The sequence below is a fragment of the Lactuca serriola genome, chromosome 7 (genome assembly GCF_051521515.1).
Source record: "Lactuca serriola cultivar US96UC23 chromosome 7, Lser_US96UC23_V15, whole genome shotgun sequence".
NCBI lineage: Eukaryota > Viridiplantae > Streptophyta > Magnoliopsida > Asterales > Asteraceae > Lactuca > Lactuca serriola.
The window spans coordinates 79,721,620-79,747,716 of record NC_136414.1 but is presented as its reverse complement, the minus strand read 5'-3'; the positions used below and the strand labels follow the sequence as shown (position 1 = coordinate 79,747,716).

The window sequence follows — 26,097 nt, the reverse complement described above, 5'->3', positions numbered from 1 at the left end:
TTTGCATATGTCGGCATAATATGGTTGGGCTGAGGCGGTACTGCTTTGTGTTGCAAGCCAACAAACTCGGGAGCAATCTAGTCATAAGTTGAGGGTTGGGGCGGGAAATCCAGTCTTATGTTGTGGGCTCGAGAGCAAGCTAGTCATGAGCTGTAGGCCAGGAGTGGGCAACCCAGTCTCATGTTGTGGGCTCAAGGGCAATCCAGTCTGATATTATGGGCCCATTGTATATGCATTTTTATGTGGGGTATTTTGGGAGAACTCACTAAACTTTGGTTTATAGTTGTTGATTTCAATGTTTTATGGTGCTTCATATGGTCGGGGCAAAGCAAAGACGTGATTGTAAACATCCTACTGCTAGTTTAGTTTGAGAGATTTTTTGATACTCTGATTTTATGGATTTGATTTGAAAAAATAGTTAAATTTTGTATGGTTTTATTGGAAATGTTTTTTAAAAATGAAAATTTTTGCCATGGTTTTTGGGATGTTACAAATAAGTAGAGAGTGAGACATCCAATGCGCTTTCCATATTCACAACTCCAAGTTGTGATACAACCCTTAGGTAAATGATCAAATATTCATTTGTGCAAGATATCTATATGAACGTAGACATGGAGATATGTCAATCTCGAATGTTCAAGATTATGTTTCCCTGATGGAGGCATGTGTCGATCACAAAAGATTGGATATATATATATATATATATATATATATATATATATATATATATATATATATATATATATATATATATATCAAGGTATTTCCTAGGTTAGGAATGTGGTAGCAAAGATATAGTGAAGCTGTGGTGTCATAACACTTTCTAAGTAAACATGTAGTGGTTTGGGACATGGTGTCATAACTACAATATTTTAAAGACATATATTATTAGTTCCAAAGGAATCATGGCAATCAATCACTTATAAAACATAATTTTTATCCAATATATACGGAATGGAAGTTTTCAATGAACCATATAGGAATAAAAATAATACATTAGTCAAAGAAAAAATAAAAATAAACAGATAATTCATGGCTAACAACATTAATCATCATCACAACCTGAATAAAAAATTCCATACGTAGAAAGCCTATATGAAACTTGATTTTACTCAATGATATTGGTTTATTGTTCTTCAATGTAAACCTATTGGTTTAGCGTAAAAATGGAAGTAGGCAGTATTCGGCATAGAAGAGCTGCAACAAAGGACAATATTACAAACACAAAGTAAATCTAATGAACTAGATAAAGGAAAGCCAAATGTCCTTTTTTCTATTAATGGGTGAAATGATACCCATATTTCTCAAATTTTAATGATGTATTTATGAACTTAGAGCTTGATACAAACCTGCCATAGGAACATATACATTGATTGTATGTCTTCCTTGCTTTTCAAATCTACAGATTTGGCACGCATCCATAGTAATGATGCCATCGTCAGATGTCCAAATATCTACATAGAAAAAAAGATATGAACGTTACAAAATGGTATTGTTGTACTCTCCTTTCTACAATAGAAATCCTCATCTTTGTGTAAGCAAAATTGTCCTTAAAACCAAATATTTTATAGAAAATATGTCTTGCAACTATGTAGTGTGCTTTTATGAATATTTCTTTAAACATGCTTATATTTATGAACCAATTAGGCGAATGTCCGCACGTTGCGCAGAAACACCTATATAGTTGAAATCTTTATAAATATATGTTTTTTTTTTAAATATAGCAATAACGTTGTTGTTAAATTCGATATAATAATTCGTATACTAAATTGATATAAAATATTGATTATTTTGAATTATATGATAATATACACATCTATTATAACTGTATAATCTCAACCATTTAAATGACTTCTACATGCGAGTTACTCATGAATAAAATTAAATATAATATATAGCTTAATGTTATTTATAGTTTTTGTTATTAATAATTATTTTTTTTAAATTTATTTAATTAACTTTTTAATTTCTATCATTATAATTATTTAAAATATCAGACATTGTTTTTTGATTTTAAAGGTAACAATATAATCATTTATATAGAGTTATTTTTAACTATTGTTATTATAAGTTATTTTAAGCTACTTATTTGAAAACTTTTAACGATTATACAAATATCTTTAGGAAATATTTTAGTTAAATTGATATTATAATTTAATTTTTGCATTTACCACTACAATTTATCACTTTTAGCTATTCACAAAATATTCATTGGATTTTTTAAGTGGAACAGAAATTTATATTAAAGTTGACACTATAATGTTTATATTTAAATTAACAATTTAAGTATTTTGTCCAAACAGTTCCAAAGTTGTATCTTTAAATTGATAATGGTTTATATACAACAACATATTAAATCTAATAAATTAAGTATAATATGTTAAAAATTAAAGACATAACTTTATAAATAAAAGTAAAGATATTATTTTAAAGTTGAAATTTAGTTTATTTAAGGTTGCACTTTAGGTTTGATATTTATTTGATCTTATTAACCAAATTATAATCATTATTAGAAAGATATTGTAATTTATCACTTTTAACTATTTACAAAATATTATTTCGGTTGTTTAAGTTAAACTAAAATTTATATTTAAGATGGTCCCGTAATGTTATATTTAAGTTTATAATTTAAATATTTTATATAAATAGTTCAAAAGTTGTAGCTTTAAAATGATAATGGTTTACATCCTACAATATATTAAAACTAAAAATTAAGTGTAATATGTAAAAAGTTAAAAGAAAAAAAAAAAAAAACATAACTTTATAAGGAGATATTCTTTTAATATTGAAATTTAGGTTATATATGATTTCACTTTAGGTTTGATATTTATTGAATTTTATTAACAAACGTATAATCATTATTATAAAGAAATTGAAAAGTAATGAGAGTTTCAAATGAATGTGGTGAAAGGAAAAATGCATGAGAGTTTCAAATGAATGTGTTGAAAGAAAAAATGCTTCATTTATAATATAATGGTTTACATCCGACAATATATTAAAACTAATAAATTAAGTGTAATATATAAAAAATTAAAAAAAACATAACTTTATAAGGAGATATTCTTTTAATATTGAAATTTAGTTTATATATGATTTCACTTTAGGTTTGATATTTATTGAATTTTATTAACAAACTTATAATCATTAATATAAAGAAATTGAAAAGTCATGAGAGTTTCAAATAAATGTGGTGAAAGAAAAAGTGCATGAGAGTTTCAAATGAATGTGGTGAAAGAAAAAATGTTTCATTTATAATATAGTATGATATGATAATATAATATGATATGATATAATGTTATATTTAGGTTGTGTTTGGTGTGCTAGCTTAGAAGCTAGGTTTTAACTTATAAAATAGCTTATTAATAAATTATCTCAAGTAGCTTATAAGCTACAATAAACCATTAAACACTAAGGTTGGCATACGAGCTGAAAACAACTTATAGTTTATAAGCTAGCTTATTAATATATAAGTCAAACTTATTATAAAAAACAACCTTATAACCTAGCATATAAGCTATTAGATGCTACTTTTGTGTTATCACCAAACAATAAATTACAATAAGCTCACAAAATAAACTACCTTGTAAGTGTCGAACACAACCTTAATTAATATTTTATTACTTGAGATTGCTCTAAGTGATTGATTATTAACATTGTTACATAAAATGAAAGACCATTACTGTTATGTGGTTGTCTTGTTTTGTACTTTTGTTGTCTAACGTTTTGGTACCTATTTTTTTATTTAATAAAATTTCCGCAATCCTAAAAAATTGTTGTATAAAGTTTTTGTCACTATTTTGAATTATTTTACTGCTCGGATTTATATTACCGTTACATATTTACTCCAAGTGACGCTCGACGTAGCTCCCACAAAGGCAACAACAATATACGTGATTTCAAGGACCCAAATGCAACTCCAGAACATCTGCATAAGTTTTAGTCATATGTAATCATACAATCTTACTATAGATAAAACTGAAGTAAACAAAACAATATATTATTTACGTGTTATTATTACCAAAAGATGAAATGGACATATCAGTACTCTATCACATATTAAGTATTTATGTGGTATTCAAAACTAAATATTTCTCTATTTGTTTCTGCTTATGATTTTTTAGTTAGCTAAATACCCGTGTTTGACCCAGACGTGAAGCAAGTGATTTTTAATTCCATGCATCTGGTCTCCCTTAATATCGGGGATGTCCTATCAGAACAACAATTTAGTTAGAAGTAGAACCAATGACAATATTATAGAGAAAAGTTTAGTTCTACAAGATAAGATAAACTAGAAGCCAAGATAGTATATTACTTTCACCTTAAAGAATATTATGGCAATTGAGAACATACTAAGTATTCCAAAAGCAAAGAGTGTTTGTCTTGAAAGTAAAATAGACCATCCATGGATAGAATTCTGTAGAATTTCAAGAATAAATAACATCATCAAGCAAAAAAGCACCATGTAGGTAAGTATTAAAGCACATTGGTCTACACATGTTTAATATAAAATATATACCACTCTTCGTAACATCCTACTATAATATTTAACAAAAAACAAAATAAGATCTTTTAAGATGACACATCATCCATATCATGATGCCATGCAATACGTGAAAGATAAAATGTGCATGGTTAGTATAAAAAAAACGAGCAGTGGGAGCTAAAACACGTAGTGGGAAACTACGCATGAGTTCAAATTAAGTAGTGTTAGACCCATGTTTCAATTCACTAAAATGACCAAAGATGGAAGCTAATTGCATGAATATAACCTTATTTTTACTTTCTAGTTGACAACCAATATTGCGCAAAACACTTTGCTAAACAGAAAAGTACTACCTCCGAAGAATTTTGACCCTATGAGTTCTGTGTGAAGGGAATTTACTTTGGAAAGTAGGGGTGAGCAAAAACCGCACCGCAACTAAAATTAACCGTAAAAACCGTATAAAACGCAACTGAAAAACCGCAACCGCAATAAAAACAGATGGTGAGGTTTTCTGTTTTTCAAAAACCACAAATTTACGGTGCGGTGCGGTTATTAGTTTCCAAAAACTGCAAAAAAACCGCACTGCACCGCATATATTATATACAAATTTTTATCAATTATTAGTTTATTAAATATTAAAAATAAGACAAGTTTCATGAATGAAAGACGGATAAAATACTAAAAGACAAAAGTGTTGGTTTTTTTTTTTATGTTTAACTTTGAAAAAAGGATGAAATTAGACAATTTTAAGATATTTATTGTTAATTACTATTGATTTGATGTTTTTAAGATATTAGTTGTATGTGGTTTAAGTTAAACAGTTAATTGTCTTATACCTTATGGTTTTTATTATTATTACAAGTAATATGTTTGAACTTTTAAAACTATTTGAGCTCTAAACTGTGGTTAAAAACCACACAAAATAACCGCAACAAATCCATGTGGTTAATAACCGCAACACAGAAAAAACAAAACCGCACCGCAAAAATAACCGCACCATGCGGTTTTGAAAATGGATTAACCGCATTTGCGGTTAGTGGTGAGGTTTTGGCTAATAACCACACCGCGCTCACCCCTATTGGAAAGTATAGTTGGTTGCTTGATAAACGATGGACTATTTATAGGTGCAAATGTGGTAATTTTCGCAAATTATAAGGAGACTCTTTATATGGTAAAATCTTTGGTTTTCCAAACAATTTGTAGATATATTATATAAAACAAAGTCGGTGATCAAAACTATTATTAAACAGTTTTTCTAAATAATGGGTCACAAGTATGTTGTTAAATTATTTAATTTTCCATCATTGTTATCACTTGATTGTGTTAAATACCCTTTGTACTACAAGAAATATCATGGCGACACCACCAATAGTGGCAACATCTCAACTCCATGTTTCGATGTCGCAATTATGGAATCTTTTTAAGTCCTTAACTAATTGTAATTATAAAATAATCTAGATATATGTTGAATGTATATAAATATTCTTTAATTTAGTTTGGGAAAATGTTTGTGAACGTCTTTAAATTGCTTTACAAGTTCTTTTCTTTCATGTTATTTCTTCTAAATTTGTACAAAATCATATGATTTAAACAACCACAATTTTAATAATCGCTTGTAATATATTTTTTTTCCCATAGTTCGTATTTTTTGCAAAGTAGTTATCATTAACACTTAATGTTCTAAAATATTGTTTTACAAATAGTACATAAGTTTTGAATTCGTTAGTTTGTGTCTAGCATTGTGTATTTTGTTTATTAAGCAACAAAAGGCCACGAGAAGCTAGAAATTATCTATAAAAGAAAAAAGAAGAATTCAAGGAATTGGAACAAATGTCTAATGTTTTGAGATAAGGCTAAGTAGTCCCTAATTATTCAAAGTGTGATTGAGTATCGACAAACTTCAAGATGCATGTAATGTGATTATAGAGGACCTTTCATGACCTTGATTTCCGTCTCGATCTCTAATGAAATCATCAAAGAAATCTTAGAGCATTTTCTAGGAGATGCATAATGATTATTAATATTGATATTTGTATTTTATATTGTATCATCCGTATTTTAAGGCTAGAACTTTTAGGAATATTTTTGGTGAAAATATAAATTTTCGAAGAATTAAATTTAAATAAATTAAATAAGTAATAAAACAATAAAAACAAATGATATTAATTGAATTTTGAGGTTATAAATTTTGTTAGAATGACAAGGGAAGATTAATGGGAGAAATTAGGGTGGAGGGACCATAATTGCCAAATTTTTGAAATTTAGGATTTGACCCGGACCATGTGACCATTTAGTAGTAGAAATATTATTTATATATGATAGGGAAGGGTTGAATGAGGAAATTGTGAACTTACTAGTTATTTCCTAAGTTAAATGGAGATATCAGTGGTAACATTTGTTATAGAAGGATTATTCTTTTCCCTTTTCCAAAGTTTGAGTACTTAGTCATGTGCCTCTTTTTTTCCTCTCTCGTTTCAGAAGAACTCAAGACATTTGAGATCTTATAAGTGGAGATTTGTCTTTTCCAATGGAGATTTGAAGCCCATTTGTTGAAAAACGGAAGATCTAACTCTTCTCTCACCATCTCCTAGATCTAGAAGGTAGTCCCTGATCTGTAACTCTTCTTTCCATATCCAGGCTAGGGATTGTGGGTTTTATATAAATAGAAATCTCCATGGTTAAATATTGTATTTTAGATTTTCTAAAGTTGATTCTCTTCCTAGTTCGTCATTCAGAAAACTCTATATAGTTGTGTGATTTGAAGTTTAAGTGAGATTTTGCAGCTATTCTAACCCTGACTTCTATGAACTAAAGTTTTGTGTTGTGACTAATGAAGTTATAAACTATGTAGCTTAGACTAATTTGTTATATCAATAATCTAGGATCATGTTAGATAATTATGCTTCTATTTATGTTTATTGAGATTTTCCATGTTTTTCAGCTTCTAGTGTGTTAATTTGGGGTTTAGAGCTTATTTTTAATCAATGATTAAGTTCTAGAACCTTATGACATCTGAATTTCATGTATTATAAGTCATATATCGTGTATTGGTCTAGAAACCACGAAAGAAGCAAAACATTTTTTAGAATTAGACTCAAATTTTTGTTTCTCGTTGGATATCTTCTTGAAGGCTTCGATAGTGAATCCAAGGTAGCAACGACAAGAATGATACCATGTTTGGTGCCGGCATGTCCTTCATCATGCTTAACTTCGAATTTGACAACATAAACATCTACTACATCCTTTTTAAGGCTTCATAACATCCCTATCTACTATAGGATTCTGAGTCGCGACTTTATGTCTACCAATATATTCACTTGATTCAACTTTTATCGTCACTTCCCTTGCATCCATCCATTTATCAGTACCCAAAATATTAAAGTCGTCTTTTTTTTCATTACTACCATTTTTTTGTTCCGGTCAAAAGTTTATTGAACATAACTTGTTTCCTCGTATTTATCTTCTTCCAAGGAATCCAATGTCTTCTTTAACTTTAAAATTTACATTCTCCATCATTAATTTATATCATCTCCTTTATAAATATTTCAAAACCATGTTGATATTTCTCTAACCTTTACAACATACTCAACCCTTTCAATCATAACCATTACTTGATTGGAGATAATATTAAACAATGATCTCTTTTTACACCCGCTTCCTATTTTAATATTCTCCACTTGATCTTTCTTTTGTAATATAATTGAACCTTATAAACTAGCCACCTTTTTTTAAGAACTAGGATCGAAGAAGCTAATGATAGTCCATCAAACTACATACAAATCATTACCTCATTCACAACAAAGTTATTTGTCAAGAGTTTAATCTCCTTGACGTATGTTTAATACTGTGATGTTGCTTGAATTTAGTACATGAACTTCTTGTTCCAAAATCAAACCAAACCCATGACCATATAATTAAAACCTTCATTTAAACATATTTTATACAAATATCCAATAACCTTAACATCCCATACATCACTAAGAAACATATCAGTGAAATCTAGTATTACAGATACATCTACAACTACAAAATAACTTTTATATTTAAATTATTCTTGTAATCAATTAGTTTAATACTTTCATGTATTAGTTCTCAATCAGATCATTTCCTTGTATTCAATTATGTACCATGTCTATAAAAGCCAATGTAAAGACTCAATGTAAAACATACATAAGCAATTCTTTTTAATAACCTTTATACGGTATCAGAGATCCACAAGTTCTACTGAGCAATCTTCGATCCCTTCTCACAGCAACCCTAATCCATTATTCATTCAAGACCTACCAATGGTGAATCAAACCACAACCACTCAATTGATTTCCGCCACTCACTTCCCCGTCAAACTCACGTGGCACAAGCAAGTTGAATCCAACCTAATTGGATTACAACTTGAAACCTTGTTCATTGAAGAAAAAGAGAAAGAAAGCAAATCCATAATACTTATCTTGGTATTGCCAAGACCAAATTCCCATCAGTATCATTCTTGGGAGTTTTCCAGAATCCATTCAACATCTCGTCTCATTAGTAAATATTGTCCTAAAACCCTAGGAACGGCTGAATTCAAGCTACGCCAGCACCTCCAGGTCTCGTGTTATCTCTCTGAAATCCAATCTTGTGAAAAACCCTAAAGGAGACAAATCTATTATTGACTATCTCCAAGACATGCGATACATTGTTGATGATTTTCCACTTTCTCAAAGCCCCGTCTCTGAAGAAGAACTCATGGTGCACATTCTATCTCAACTCGGAGATGAATACAATAACATTTTTGCAGCCATCAAAATATGTGAGACCCCTCTTTCCTACCCATAACTCTTTGACAAACTTCTTGATTTTGAAAGAGGACTCAAGGAAATTCTCCAAACAACAACATCCTCCATAATCACTGCCGATTCCATGCCCGCCAACCAAATCGCCAACCCTCCAACAACTTCTCTCCCGAAAACCAAAAGTTCACACCCAACTCACAACAAAAAGGACCAAATTGCCCTCAATGGTCACACTCTCAACATGGTGGTTATAATCAAAATCTGAATCACAACACCTCTTACTGTCAGTTTTGCAATATTTCGGGACATTCCGCCAAGGAATGTCGTAAACTATCCAGGTTTCTAAGAGATAATAATATCTCTATTGCTGCCTTTCAATCTCAGAATCTGGTTTTAAACACTATTACCAGTTCCTTCACTACCACACCATTATGTCTCTTTGACATAGGGGCCTCACACTATGTGACTTATGAGACATCTGGCTTCCAACATGTCTATAAATATGGGGGTCCAGACGAAATTCTACTTGGAAACGGTAGAAAATTACCGATCTCTCACACTGGTTCAACACACATCCACACACCTACAAAATCATTAAACTTTCATGATATATTGTGTGTTCCCAATCTGAAGCGCAATCTTATTTCAATAGCTAAACCTTGCAAAGCTAACAATGTTTCTATTGATTTTTTTTTCTTCTTATTTTTTTGTGAATGATCATCGCACGGGTCCGTGTCTAATGAGGGTGGAGAACACTGATGACATCTACCATGCCACCATTTTAACCTTAAAGCAACTCAACTTCAAAACAGTCAACAAATCTCTTCATTGGCACCACAAACCTGGTTACTCGTCCATCAAAGTCTTTAAGTCAATTAATTCGAGTCTAGGCCCTAAGTCTACCTTCCTATCAAATTCCCACACTCATTGTCCCTTATGCGCAGTTAATAAAAGTCACAAATTACCTTTTCGACCAAATTCATTTGTTGCCACTAAACCACTGCAATTAATTTACTCTGATATATGGGGTGTTCAAAAATCAATTGATCAATTTACATATTATGTTATATTTGTTGACTACTACTCGAAATACGTCTGGCTTTACCTAATGCATCAAAATTTTGATGTTGCCAAGCTCTTTCCACAGTTCAAGATACTTGCTAAAAAATTCTTCAACCACAAGATACTATCCCTCTTAACTGAAAATGGGGATGAACATCTTGGCTTATTTCCTTTCTTCCACACCTATGATATCTCTCATTACACCACCCCACCTCATACTTTGGAACAAAATGGAGTTGCGGAACAACGTCGTAGATACATTTTTTAAACCATTCTATCCCTCCTTCATTACGCCAAACTCCATCTTAAATATTGGACTCATGCCTTTCAGAATGTATTTCATCTTATTGATCGCTTGCCTACCACCATTTTAAACAACAAAAGTCCGTTTCAAACACTCTTTCATCAGCCTCCCAACTATTCCAAACTCAAACCATTTGGATGTCTCTGTTACCCATGGCCAAGACCATATACTACCTCCAAACTTCAACCACGCTCCTCACCATGCATTTTTCTTGGCTACTGCACTTCCAAGTCCACCTACAAGTTCCTTGATCTTAACACAACCCATCTCTATTACTCACATCATGTTCAATATATTGAAGATGATTTTCCATTCCATTACGAATCACAATCATCTACCCTACCCACAGCTGATGACTTTTTCTCTTCCTTATCTTCACCAATCTCCTCATCTACACCAACCCAATCATCTTTAAACCCCTCACAAACACCACCTATACCATACCTTCCACCTCCCACAAATACCATTGACCCCACTCAAAATACCATTCCACCTAACCACAACTCTCCACTCCAATTTTTTCCTTAACTTATAACTTATTCTTGCAGATCAAGACAACCACCAGCTTCTCCGTTCCTACACATCCATCCTCACCTATCTCCCAACCATCCTCACCACATACATCTTCATCTCCTACTACTACGCAACCCTCTCTATCATCCTCACCAATCATTCTCGTTGTTACACCTATTCTGTTACTGTTTTCTCCTCCTAAAAGATGAGCTCCAAAACTAAACTCCAAATACTTTAAACACAATTTCATAAAAACCACCACCCTTCATCCCATACCATCCACCTTTGAACCACATACTCACAATTAAGCCATGAAAGACCCCAAGTTGCGCGAAGCCATAGATCATGAATTCAATGCTCTCTGGAAAAATGGCACCTGGGAACTTGTCCCTCAAACATCTCAACAACCCATTGGTTGCAAATTGGTTTTTCGTGTCAAAAGAAACCTGACGGTATAGTAGCCAAATATAAAGTTTGCCTAGTAGTCAAAGGTTTCCTCCAACAATTTGGAAAACACTATTTTGAAACCTTCAGCCTTGTCACAAAACCTATCACCATGCGTATCATCTTATGCATTATTCTTTCCAAAAATTAGTCACTCTGTCAATTTGATGTAAAAAATGCATTTTTTTCATGACACACTTCACAAGGAAGTATTCATGTCCCAACCACCCGGCTTCGTCCATCCTCGGTTCCCAAACCACATTTGCAAGCTCCGAAAATCTCTATATGGACCCAAACAAGCTCTTAGAGCATGGTACATGGAGCTTATGTAATTTCTTATCACCTTTGGTTTTCGCAAATCCATGGCAGACCCCTCTCTTTTCATCCACAATCATGAAAATGTCACATGTTACTTCATGGTCTATGTAGATGATATTATGCTCATTGGAAATGACTAAATATTTCCTTACTTCAGTACTAAACTTGCAAACTGTTTTTCTATAAAAGATCTTGGCCCTCTTCACTGTTTTCTTTGCATTAAAGTCATACCTACTCCCACCGATCCATTTCTATCTCAACATCTCCATAGGATCTTTTATCAAATTTTCACATGGATGGTACCAAAGAAGTTGCTACTCCTTTGTGCTCGTCAGTTGTTCTAACCCCAATGGATGGCTCCCCAACTGTTGATCCAAAACCATACCAGAAACTTGTGGGTTCCCTACAATACCTAGCCTTTACTTGGCCTAACGTATCATTTGCTGTGAATCGCCTCTCTTCTTTTATGCATTCACCAACACAAAGTTACTGGTAAGCCTTAAAACGGGTCCTTCGATGCCTAAAGGGTACAATCCATCATGGCTTATTCGTCAAAAAGGCTCCTCACTTGATATTAAGGCATTCTTGGATTCCGAATGAGGTGGAATAACCAATAGCGGTCATTCAAAAATAGCCTGTTTATACCTTGGATCTAATATCATCTCATGACATTCAACTCGTCAAAATTCGGTTTCCCGTTCACCCATAGAAGTTGAGTACAAAGCTCTAGCAAATGTTGTAATTGAAGTTATCTAGGTACAAAGTCTATTGTATGATCTTGATTTGGCATCCTCCAATAAACCCACACTTTTGTGACAACATCGGTGCTATGTATTCCTATGCCAACCCAGTCTATCACTACCAGATGAAACATGTTGCTCTAGACTACCACTTTGTTCCTCAAATGGTATAGGATGGTTTATTGCACGTGTTACATAAAAATTCACCAGACTAGCTCCCAGATACTCTCACCAAACCACTCAGTCACACAGTATTTCTACGTCTACGTTCCAATATTGGAGTCTCAGATGGATCTTCCATCTTGCGGGGGTGTATTACAGATACATCTACAACTACAAAAATAACTTTCATATTTAAATTATTCTTTTAATCAATTAGTTTAATAATTTTCTGTATTAGTTCTCAGTCAGATCATTTCCTTGTATTCAGTTATGTACAGTGGTTATAAAAGCCAATGTAAAACATACATAAACAATTCTTTTCAATAACCTTTCTATCTAGGACCTTCAAAAGACATGCTTGTTCCATAGAGATCTTTTTTGTGTACAATTTGTTACCATCTTCTCCCACATGATTATTTTTGTAGTTTATCACATTGTCATAATTAAGAATTCTTGTCCCCGACCTTCCAGATTCCTCCACATTCAAACTTATGTAAAATACCATTATTTTACATGAGGAATTGTTTACTGTCTTGACCATTAAGCGTTGCATGTTAATCATAAAACATGGTAACTCTCAATCCAAAAACTTGATAAACACTTCTCAAATTCATATGCATCTTATCCATGTAAACAACTCACAAACGCAATTCATTTCCCAAGCTTTGACTATTTGTGTTCTATGTAAACATCTAACACCTTTCTATATTGCGTACACAACGGCCATATTTTCATCTGACTTCATGTTATTCAGGAAGTTTGTTAGATAATACAAGAATAAAAGTTTTCTAAGGTCTTGAAAGTTTGGGTTGATATATATATATATATATATATATATATATATATATATATATATATATATATACACCTTTATTACCATGTCCAACCACATGTTGCTTGCATGGGATGTTATAGCTTTTCTTAACGATACAAACTTCCTTCTTCCCTATCCTTCTCGCCTTCTCATTCCCTCCATAATCTAGTGTCAAGATCACAGTCTTAAACATAGAACCATAAGTCAATGTCATAACACTCCCTTAAAACGAAACCATTCACCACTTTTGTGAATATTATCGAATTCCTATCCTTTGTCGAACTGTTTCGTGGAAGCATAAGATACCTTTTTTTTGAAAAAATAAAATAAACATATAAAACAAGTGTAGGAAGAAAGTTCCTAGTTCATTGGGTATGAAGGGATAATTTATAGGGATTCATGATAACAATATATATATATATATATATATATATATATATATATATATATATATATATATATATATATATATATTAGGAAGGCTAAACCTCCATCTACTAAGAACAAGAATGATAAATAGTCGGTCCATAAAAGTTGGCACGAAATCCTCGTTAGGAAAGTTCCCTTTCCAAAAAAGGATTGATAAAGTTGGCACGAAATCCACGAAACATGTCAACTTCGATGCACAGATCAAGTTCACTTAGCAAAGTGATCCGGTAATACCCTCAATAATTTTGCCCGCCTTCGTCTGATCAATTTATTTCCAACATTTATTTTCTTTACTTGAATTTAATTGTTTCCATTTTCATTGAGAATCCTGTAAATTAGTAAAAGGCTACCTAGTATGATAGCTTTTTCACGCGTGGACGTGGCATAGTGTTTCTACGCATGAACACCGCCCCAACCGGACGTAGGTGTGTTGTGGTGTTGTGCGCTTCACGAAAGAAGACGAGTCTTTTGATTGGCTAGTCAAAAAATGCAAGAAGATTGAGGGAAACAAATAACCACCAATACTATTTCTTCAACCATTTCAACCAAATCAGAACCACAACACTTTAATTTTCGGACAAAGAAGAAGAAAAAAGAAGGCGCCTATGAATTTTATTATGTGGCTGCAAACTAGAAAGAAAGAACAATAGTAAATAGGGAACATAATCAAAAGTTTGGACTTAGTCAAATTTAAATAGGTAGTCATATTTTTATTAGGCTAATTTTTTTGTTGGCTAAAGATGGTTTAAGAGGCCTAAGTAATTCTAGAGTAAACTTTGGTTTCTTGGTTTTTATTTTCGGCTAATTTTAAGTATACTAGTTAAGAAAAAAATGTTGCTTAAATGTAATTTTTATGTTTTTAAGCAATGTAGATTTTAAATTTCTATGTTTTTTTAAGTAATGTAATGATTTTTATTAGTAAAATATAATTTTTTTTTATCTATAAAGTATTTATTTATATTTAATAGTTATGTTTTTCATTTAACCTAATGTCAAAAAAATATAAAAAATAAACTAATAATAATGTGGAGTGATAACTATTTTGAAAGGCTAGTGGTTTGATAGTGAACATGTAATAGAGATGAGGTGGCATATAAAAGCATCACTTCACTTTTTTAATGGGTTGGTGGTGACCATACCTTTAGTATATGTTTAAATAGGATCTTGATTTATTAAGTTTTTCTTTTCCATATTACCGGTTTATGCAAAACCCTTTTTGATAGACTTAAAGAATATATATATATATATATATATATATATATATATATATATATATATATATATATATATATATAGGGTTATGTTCAAATGTTTTCACTATCTATTGTGTACCCGTATGACTGATTCTGGACCAATCATTTTAGTTATTTTAAGAAAGTAATTAATGCATATTACATGTTGAAGATATAATAGGTATTAATTACATCTTCAGCATTTAATATGCATTAATTACTTTCTTAAAATAACTAAAATGATTGGTCCAGAATCAATCATACGGGCACACAATAGATAGTGAAAACATTTGAACCTAACTCTATATATATATATATATATATATATATATATATATATATATATATATATATATATATATATATATATATATATATCATCTACCCTAATAAATGAAAATGTTATTGCCACTTGTCATTCTCTCATTTAATTGGTCACATGTCATTTTGTCATAATTTTGAAATATATTTATTTCCCACTTGTCAATTACTTCATTATTCATTTCCATTATATCATTAATTTAGTTTCTATAAATTAAACCTACTATAATAACTATTAATTTCAAATTTGAAATTTAAAATTTCAATTTCAATCAATTTCAAATAAATTTACATTTTAAACCTTTGTATTTAACATTTTATTATAATAACTTGTTTAGTACACGGGTCTAACAATTAAACGCATAATTTTAATTAATTTATTTTTTGCATGTTTTTTTTTTATAATTTTCACTTATTTCATATTTCAAATTCAAATAAACTTCTCATTTAATCGTTCCTATTTAACATTATGTTTTAATTAACCCGTATAATATACGGGTTTCACACCTAGTATACTAATAAAAGAGTAGTTCTTTTACCAAGTGTCATAATATTAGACCTCCTAATTAATATGATACCACTTGTCATTTTATTAATTCTCTATTTTAAATTGATTAAACCTCCTAATTAATGTGATTCTATTTGTCTAATATATATGGAAAATTAACTACACACATAATTATTTGAATCAATTATTATAATTTTACATAACTAATAAAATATCTTTTAATTAATAACTTATTTAAAATTTTATATAAAATAGGTGATTAATAATTTTGAATTTTTTACAAGTTTAGTTAATTTTGTAATCGTGGTTCCCACGGGTTATAAACTAATATATATATATATATATATATATATATATATATATATATATATATATATATATATATATATATATATATATATATCAATCGTAAGAAAAAAAACATTTTAAAAAGTCAAGCTCAACAAAGAGTTCAAAAAATATTTCAAGGCATTGATCAGGAGATCGTTATGGAGTAGCTGTAGGATGAGTTTTGTATATTATCAGTTTATGTAAACCCCTGTTCATATGCTTAGAGAATAATTTTAATCTTCCAAACAACAAACAATATTGTTTCTTTGACCTGTGAATGTTTAATTTATTTAAGCTATTTTAACACTTTTTAGTTCATTGTGTATTACTTTCATCTTTCAGCAAGAAGATATGAACATCGATAAAAGTAGAAAAGTGTGACCTTCATATGCATGTAGCATCCTACTGGAAGCATTAATACTCGAGCCATTAGCATGTATAAAGCCGCTGTCAGAGGAAACCTCTTCCATCGTAATAAAGGAAGCTGAGAATGTAAACCATACAAAGAGCAATTACTTTTGCAGTTTATAGATATTTGAATACAATAACATATATAACTTAATGAAAATCTCACCACATTAGCTGAATATGCAGTCCCCACCAGAAACCACCCAACCAAACACCAAAATAAAGGCGCGGAACCAGTTATCCATGCAATCGATAAGCTCTACATATAAGAAAAATTATACTAAGTTAGAGTTACACTGACTTTTAATAGAAAACCTTTATACGAACTTTTTTTCCTATACTCTACATATGTATCTTAGAGGTTGTTTGGTAAATTGTACTGAATCATGAACTCAATGGTTCCAACCTCTAAATGGTTAAGAGAAGACAATGTTGTTTAACTGTTTAGATGTAGTTCCAAGACTTTTTGATTTGTTCATATCATTGGCCGAGCATTATTAGGGCCACGGGAGGCTGTGACCCCCCTGATTTTTTGGTTCTAAATAGCTTTTATAGTTTCATTTTATATTTTTTATACCCAAAAATATAAAATTTTGACATTGGCCCCCGTGCTTACCAATTTTTATACATATTATATATTTGGCCCCCCGAATCAAATGTTGAAGCTTCACGCCTGGTTTATATGTCGTTAAAGGCTAAATGCCATGGTTGCCTTTGGAGTTTTCCAAATAGATTTGGTCCTAAGTATCTAAATGAAGGGGGTGTTTGGTTTAGCTTTTTACAGCCCAAAAGTCATTTTTGGAAAAGTTACAAAAAGTCAGGATTTCCTCACTTTTCCAAAAAGTTCCTTTTCCTTGTATAAAAACTCCAAAAGTAGATTTTAAAACTAGTTTTGCCAAATATCTTTTGCTTTTTTTCTTTTCTAAAAAGGACTTTTGGCTGTGAAAAGCTAAACCAAACACCCCCGAAAATTGTAAATTTTGTCCAAAAGTTGGCCCATAGTCTAATTTTGTTGCAGTATTATTACATCTAACCTGAAAATTGTTAGATGTGTCAAAATAACCATTTTACCTTTTTAACTTTTTATTGGTATTCATAATGGAGTATATTATTATATTAAGGGTGGTGACCCATCACCGAATCTCATTTCTTTTATCATCTCATGTTTCCTTACCATCGACCTCATTTCGATCCGTCTGACCAACAACACAAGAAACCCAAAATCTAGAGTAAATTACACGAGTGGTCCCTATGGTTTGGAGTAATTTTCACGTTTGGTCCCTAACTTATTTTTTTAACTCATAAGGTCCCTACTGTTTGTTTTTGTTACACACTTGGTCCCTACTGTTTGTTTTTGTTACGTGCTTGGTCCCTATGTTACCAAAAAAAGACTATTATTTAAATAGGAAAAAGTGGTGGGTAGATAAGATAAGGTGAGGGAGATGGTGTTAGGGTTGCGTTTATTTAAATAAATTAAAAAACCAAGGGCAAAATAATCTTTTTAGGTAAGACAGGGACCAAGCGCGTAACAAAAACAAACAGTAGAGACCTTCCGAGTTAAAAAAATAAGTTAGGGATCAAACGTGCAAATTACCCTAAACCATAGGGGTCATTCGTGTAATTTACTCCAAAATCTAATCATCAGGACCAATTTCTAAACCAAAACCACCTAATCGAAACCAAGATCTAACCTTAAACCTTTAAACAAAAATCAAAACCCAATTTAATGAAGATGAAGATCCTAGAAATAAGATCCTCTAGCTTCTTATTTTCTTTTTTTTCCTTATTAGGTAAAATGATCATGGTCTACTAATGGGATGAGCCAAAATTTTAGAATAAGTGGGGCTTACATCATAACAAGATATTATAATATATTTTTATCCAAATAACGTAATAGAGTCCTCAAATTAAAAAAATATAAAAAAATAAATAAAAAATAAATAAATAACTCTTTTAATAGAAACAAAAAAAATCTTCTTCTTCTACTTTAATAAATGAATATTGATTTTGCCACATATCAATCTCTTATAAATTTTGACACTTGTCATTTGTAGTATTTTTGAAATTAATAGTATTCACATGTCAATTTCTAGGTTTTTTAATTTTTAAAATTATAAAAGTCACAATAGTTATATAAGTAAGTATTAAATATAATAAATATGATCATAACTTGCAATAAATATGTTTTTTCTTTCCTTATTTTAAAATTTAATTTTAAAAAATACTTAATTTTTACATTTTGATATTTAATTTTTTTTATTTAACCCATTCAATACATGAGTCTAACACTTAGTATTTAAAATATAAGAGTACATGTCCAATCATATTTGTAATATTTTTAAATAATGAGAAACAATGATATATATATATATATATATATATATATATATATATATATATATATATATATATATATATATATATATATATATATATATATATATACACGTGTGTGTGTGAATTATGTATTTAAGTTGTAATCTTGTAGCGTTAACGTATGCACTAGATTTTGGCTGCATTGAATTGTATCGGGTTATGAAAAAAAAGAAAAAAGAACTGCAATGGATTGAAAAAGAAAAGGAGTTAAGTGAAGTCGAGGGACAAAATTAGAAATTATAATAAAGTTTGTTATTTAGGTTGGGCGCTGAGCACTCGCTTGTCCTTAGCTCCGCCACTGTGTCTATAGTTGTCACTTTATTTTTTTCTTCGGATCATCTTCTGTTTCATAAAGCTTCTTGAAGTGAAACACGAGTTAGTCGTCTGACGCATAAAGAAAACAAACAATAAATAGAAACTCCAAGTACTTTATTACTGAAATTCAAGATATTTATAAAGCGTGATGCTAAATTTGGCACAATCAATTTTCGAAAACTAAAATTGACGATTGATTCTAATAATTAACCTTCTAAATACGAAATGGAATTTCTAAAATTAAGGAAAACGAATATTTTGTCATTAAAACAGAATATAATTAAAATGATAATTATTTGAAAATTAAGGAAAACGGGATTTCGGAACCTAAACAGTGGAATTTGAGGGTCGATCTGTAAGGAGTGTAAGGAGTTCTGGTCTGTCGATATCTTTCCGTTGATATATCGCATGACCTTACGAATCAAAAGTTATGCTCGTTTTAAGTTGGGTCTATTTTGGCTCGGTTTGCCTTTTTCGACTGTCCATAAACGCTTCTGTTAAATCATCTATGTGCCTCGCATCATTAGTGAGTCATCGTCATCAACTCCAATCATGTTTTTTATACCAAATCAATGGGATGAAGACTTAATTTGCACCAAATCAGTAGAATGAAGGAGGGTTTTGAGTGTATACTATTAGAGGTTAGTTGACGATTTCATATAATGAGATAAGGAATTAGAGTTTTTTAAATCACAAAAATTCTTTTTATATGACGAGAATTCCCAATTTGGATTGTTGAGATTCAAGGAATGTAATGTTCACTTGGTTAGAAATAGATGTAGTTATAGGTTTCCGTTGACAATTAGTTAAGATTCAAGACATTTCATTTAGTCTAATCAAATACTAATGACGTGATCGGTACAGAGCGTTTGAGAGCTTGTAGCTTCTAGCCTTTGATAAAACGTCCCATTTTGAATAAAAAGTCACGTTTAACACTACAAGTTTCTAGCATTTAGTTTAAATAAAACGTTCTAAATCCAAATGTTATTTCATGTACCGTTTAACAAAACTCTATCAGCTAGAAGTTACCTGTTACCCACCAGCTATTTTTGTCAAACACCCCTAAAGAAGCATGTGTTTGTTTTCTGTTTAAATAGGTTTTGTCGGATTGTTAATTATAAATTATTGAATTCCCCTCAAAGATTATGTATATATCACTTGATTTTCTTCAATTTTGTATTTATCGATTTTGGGGATTGAAGGGTTTTTTTCATACATACCTAAATAAAAACTAAAGTTGTCTATATTATTTATCGCAGATTAACGATAAAAAAAATTATAAATAAATATTATAAAAATATAATTGTATAATATATTCTTGATTAAATAACAATCTGGTGCTATGGTATACCAAAACGTCTTTGGAACAGTAAGGTAAAATGTCCTTTTCATGAGGTTTGAATGTTATATATATATATATATATATATATATATATATATATATATATATATATATATATATATATATATATATATATATATATAATAAGAATAGATGAGGATTACCATTAAAAAAGCTAGTTATATTCAACGATGTGGGCACTACATTATTGACTATATGATGGAAAAATAAGGCCGGTCCAAACATATACATGACTCGGCGACAAGGAAAAAAAATTACCTTTTCGAGACAAATATAAAAAAGATTAAAAAAAATATATCATTTATTATTCACTATAAACGCGTTGAATTAGAAATAACAAGCAAGCCAAATTATTTATCTTTTGAGCTAGTTTGAGTTTGAACAAAGAGTAATACATTTGTGGTAGAGATTTTGTCTCTTAGATTGGAGGTCAGAAGTTTTAACATGTTATCAAATTTTTACTAACTTGGTGATATTAAGTTCTGACGACTAATCCGCCGTTAAAAAAATATATGTTTGAATTATCTTATATGTAATACCAAAATAAAATAAGCTATATATTTGCATATGATTGTGGCGGTGATGATTGCTCGCCGAATATGAAAAGGGTGAGGGGGAGGAGTTGGTTTTTTTCAGACTATGGCAATAGTGGTAACTCAGCGGCGGATATGGCGACTAGTGCCGAAAAATGGGTGTCACTGACAAGTTTGAGAATGGTAGGGTGGGTCGGTTGAGTGGGGTGGGTGGACCCGTCTATTCATTTAATAATAAAAATAAATCTAAAATACAAAACATATAAAATATGAAAGAGACAAAAAATAAGAGGTAATTTTTATATGTATCGACTCTAATTGGAGTCGAAAACAAAACTCAACGATTTTGAAACCATGATGACCTTTGTTTTAATTTTCCAAAACTATGACCAAGCGAGGAACAAGGTGCATATCATAGAGACTAAAATTGTAATTTAATAAAAAAATTATATATTAATAACATTAAAAATTAGGGGGTATTTTCAAATTTGAATAACCCTGAAAGGACCCCTCCTTGTAGTATTAGGAGTTGACAAATATGAGTCTCTCATCCAAAGATTGAGGATTCAAGTATTGTTTATAACGAAAAATAAAGATTTAGGAGTAGATGAGTAGATGTGTAAGCCGTTTAGAAAATAATAGAAAAAAAATACTAATTTACTTAAAAAATATTTTAGCAACAATTACTTAATCAAATTTGAAAAAAAAAACATAGCTGATTATATTTGAGTGAAACTTTATGTCTTTACATAATTTTTTGTGAAAGTTTCGTTATTTATTTATTTTTTTTTAAACAACAAATCTAATTTATTCTTAAATTATATTTGTGTGATAGAAAAGGATTGACTTGAATCCAAACCTCAAGAAGCAAATGTAACATTTGATATCATTGAGATAATCAAAGAAGAAATATACTTGTTACCTAAAATAAGAAAAATGTCGGAGTTAACTGCTTTATTTTATACAATTTCCCCTTTTATTTATTGTGGAAAGCGCTCGTGATTTCAGTTTTATATCTTGAAACAGTAATAAGTCATATTAACACTCTTGTTCTTGAGTTAAAACCGGGAGGAATGGAATAAAGGCAAAGAAATGAGATCGAAGGAATGGGAAAAGAAAGCGGAGGAACTTTCCTTCCAATCAGCCCATATATGGGCGGATAGCTTCCTACACAAAAGTAGCTATTCTTTTCATCCCCGTTTTAAAAAACTCAAAAAACATAATTCATCCTTTTTTTCCTTAAAAAAAAAAAAAAAAAAAAAAAAACTCAATTCCTTTCCTTCCTAAGTAAAACTCAAGAACGGGGGAGACATATTTGATATTTCAGATAAGTAAATTAAGTACCATAATTGCTGATAGTGAAGAGACGATAATAGCAGTTCTCATAGATAGATCCCCTGCCGCTAATGGGAGAAATGGCTTGTTAACCTGAAACACAATACTCTTATATATTCGTCTTTGTGTGTGTGGTTAGCAAATAGATATAAGTTGCATGTTTAGGGGGTGTTTGGATAGAAAAAAAAAAGAGCTTGCTTATTGCTTATTCCTACAATAAGCTAATTTAAGTGTTTGGATAAAATCCAGCTTATTAGGCTAAATAAGCTAATTTTAATAAGCATTCCTCCCCATGCTTATTGCTTATTGCTTATTCCCACCACAAATAAGTATAAGCAATAAGCTAAAAATCTAATCTAATACCTTGTCGAGTTCTATATCACATATCTGGTTGAAACCAGTGACATACATTTGCATCAACAGGCTTCCAACAAGAGCCTGAAAGTAGTATTTTTTTTAACATAGATTCTTAGGACACATTAATTTGTTTATGAAGTACGCTTCTAAAAGTTTATAGTTATAAGTTCAATCGAAAATTACCTGCAACAATCTCACGAAGAACAGTGGGGAGAAATCCGAAAGCTTCTCAACAGCAAGTAGAGCCATTGAAGCTACATTTAGAGCCTATTAAATGGGATATATAATATATTAAATATATTATACACCTGGAGTTATTCGTATTGGAATTTAATGGTGATAATGAACCTACGAGTACGACGTTGTAATTTAATATATTATTAAAAATCTAACCGTTCCAAGTGCTGCATACGGCCTTATAAATCTGTAAAGAACGTCCAAGAAATTCACAGTGGTTTGCATCGGATTCATATGAGCTGCATCAGATCCAGGATCGTTGGTAGATGTTGCATCCAATTCGAACTTCTTTTCGGGTCTTCCATGGAGCATGGATCGTTTGTAGAAGCTCTCAGCTGCCATGTGATAGTTGACATGCCTTTGTTGAAATGTCATGTATCGATTCTTATCGAAGATACATGCTTGATGCTTCAAAACTAGACAGTATACACAGATTCTTGTTAGTGGTAATTAGTTTAGAAGGATGACAAGTTTCATGAACGTGTATTTTGATCAAGTCCCTGTTAATTAATTTAATAGATGTTGAAGTCTCAAGTCTATATATCCAAAAGGAGTCACACTGACTCATTTGATCATCAACCATATAACCAATTTGACCCTTACATTCTAACAAAGTAATCTAAAAGACTATTTCAACAACGAAAATAAAAACGGAGACATATGAAGGATTCAAAGTAACAAATAGATGTATATGTACCAAGTGAAGAAGATGGCTTAACGACTCCAGAGTACTGAATCATAGCAGATGGCTTGCAAAGTGATCCAATAGCTAGAGATTCCATATATTTCTCTCTTGAAAGAGCTTTTAACTATTTTTTATGTTCAACTTTTATTTGAAACAAACAAAACGTTATATATAGATAGATGTATAAGTCAAAGTTACTATTCTTCAACTTGTATAGATGTTCATTAGTTGCCATGAGATTGTCCAGTTTTGACTTTTATGGGAAGATTTTGACCGAAATTGTTTATGAAATAAAATCAAATTGAAGATTCAGTGATGCTTCAATTTTTATATTTAACTTATCTTTTTTATTACCTTTCCGATACAATTTTGTTACCTTCCCAAAGTGATGTCAAGATATCTGTTGTCATTGTCGGCGTGTTCTTTTTTACCGATTTATAATAAGGGCTTGGGAGGTTTTTTTTTTTATAGTTTATTTATACACATTTATTTTTATTTACCACTTAATATCCTTACACTGTTGGATATGAGTCCAAAAAACTCATTATAATTATGTTACAGCCTAAAACCGCATGGTAACACCATGAATACCGTCCCACCCCAGCGTTAAGGTAAGAAATGTTATAACGACCACGAGAGCAATGCGATCAGAGCCTCTCTCTCTCTCTCTCTCTCTCTCTCTCTCTCTCTCTCTCTCTCTCTCTCTCTCTCTCTCAACATGTTAACATATGAACACCATTTCCTACATAAATGATATGGTATAAAATAAAAATGAGATGGACTAAAATTGGCAACCAAACTTCACATTTATTTTTGGAGATATGAATAGTATTCCCCCATATATGGGTGAATACTATTCATATCTCCAAAAATAGAGATGAAAATGAGATACGGTCAGTGGCAGAGCCAGGTTCAAAGTAAAGGGGTATCCCAAAAAAATTTCGGATGGCCTAATTTTTTTTCGAGGTACTTCGGTTTCTACCTTAATCGAATCCTTAGATAACCTAAAGTCATGTTATATAAACATGAAGTTGAAGTATCTTTTTGTAACACCGTGAATTTCAAAATAATTTTTCGCAAAATATAAAAACATTTTTCATTTAATTTTCATAAAACATCAAGTTTAAAACTCCAATTCACATCATACAAAATCCCAAGATCACATATCATAAAAATCACATGCGTGTGTACAGATCAACCCAGCGTCTTCCCATGGTCATGACTAGTACCTGAAACAAACAACACTAACACTGTAAGCACAAAGCTTAGTGAGTTCCCCAAAATACCACACATAACACATATTAGCCACTCGAGGCTATAACTCTGTGGGTCCTTAGACCCTGCTCTGTGAACCCACTGGTTCTAACTCTTGGAACCTTCCGGTTCCAACTCTATAAACATGCACAACATAAATCACATAGACATAATGCAATATAACACATAACATACATATAACATACACATACTCTGCCACATAACTCTGATTACCTACTCAAGGTAAAATATAGTGAGAAGACTCACCTCGCATATCTCGATAACTCGCAAATCCTGGAAGTCACTCGCGCTCGATCCTCCGAGCTATAATCCTCCTATAACACAATATACCTCTAATTAACACTTTCTCAACTAGGGTTGACTACCCCCATCAAGTCAACACTGGTCAACGGTCAACTTTGACCGGACTCGGCGAGTGCATTAGAGCGACTCGGCGAGTCTATACGTGTTCACCAACTCTCTAGGATTCTCTTTTGACTCGTCGAGTACTCCCCTGACTCGACGAGTTCCACCTGGCATGAATCGTGGGGCCACCACGACTCAACTCGCCGAGTCTCAAGAACAACTCGGCGAGTTCCAGCTCGACTCAGTCTATCTGTCAACCCTCTCTAGCTCTCCCTGACTCACTGAGTCGACCCTTAACTCGGCAAGACCACTCGCTGAGTGGTTAAGGACAAACTTCATGCTACTCGCCAAGTCTGTTCTTCGGACTCGGCGAGTCCATGCCATGCACCAACTCAATCTCACTTCTGAGGTCAGATCCGCTCCAACAACTCATAGATCT

General features: G+C 31.3%; 1 pseudogene across 1 annotated transcript; it reads right to left on the bottom strand.

Annotated features, from left to right (window-relative positions):
* Positions 1–920: 920 nt before the first annotated feature.
* On the bottom strand, positions 921–24,199 carry LOC145062148 (homogentisate phytyltransferase 1, chloroplastic-like; annotated as a pseudogene). The gene is made up of 12 exons (XR_013687443.1): positions 24,051–24,199; positions 23,510–23,769; positions 23,300–23,383; positions 23,123–23,197; positions 22,769–22,852; positions 17,004–17,096; positions 16,812–16,913; positions 4,319–4,414; positions 4,134–4,207; positions 3,830–3,925; positions 1,350–1,454; positions 921–1,197 (listed from the first exon to the last, which is right to left on the bottom strand). The product of XR_013687443.1 is annotated as a homogentisate phytyltransferase 1, chloroplastic-like (transcript).
* Between the last annotated feature and the right edge of the window lie 1,898 nt (positions 24,200–26,097).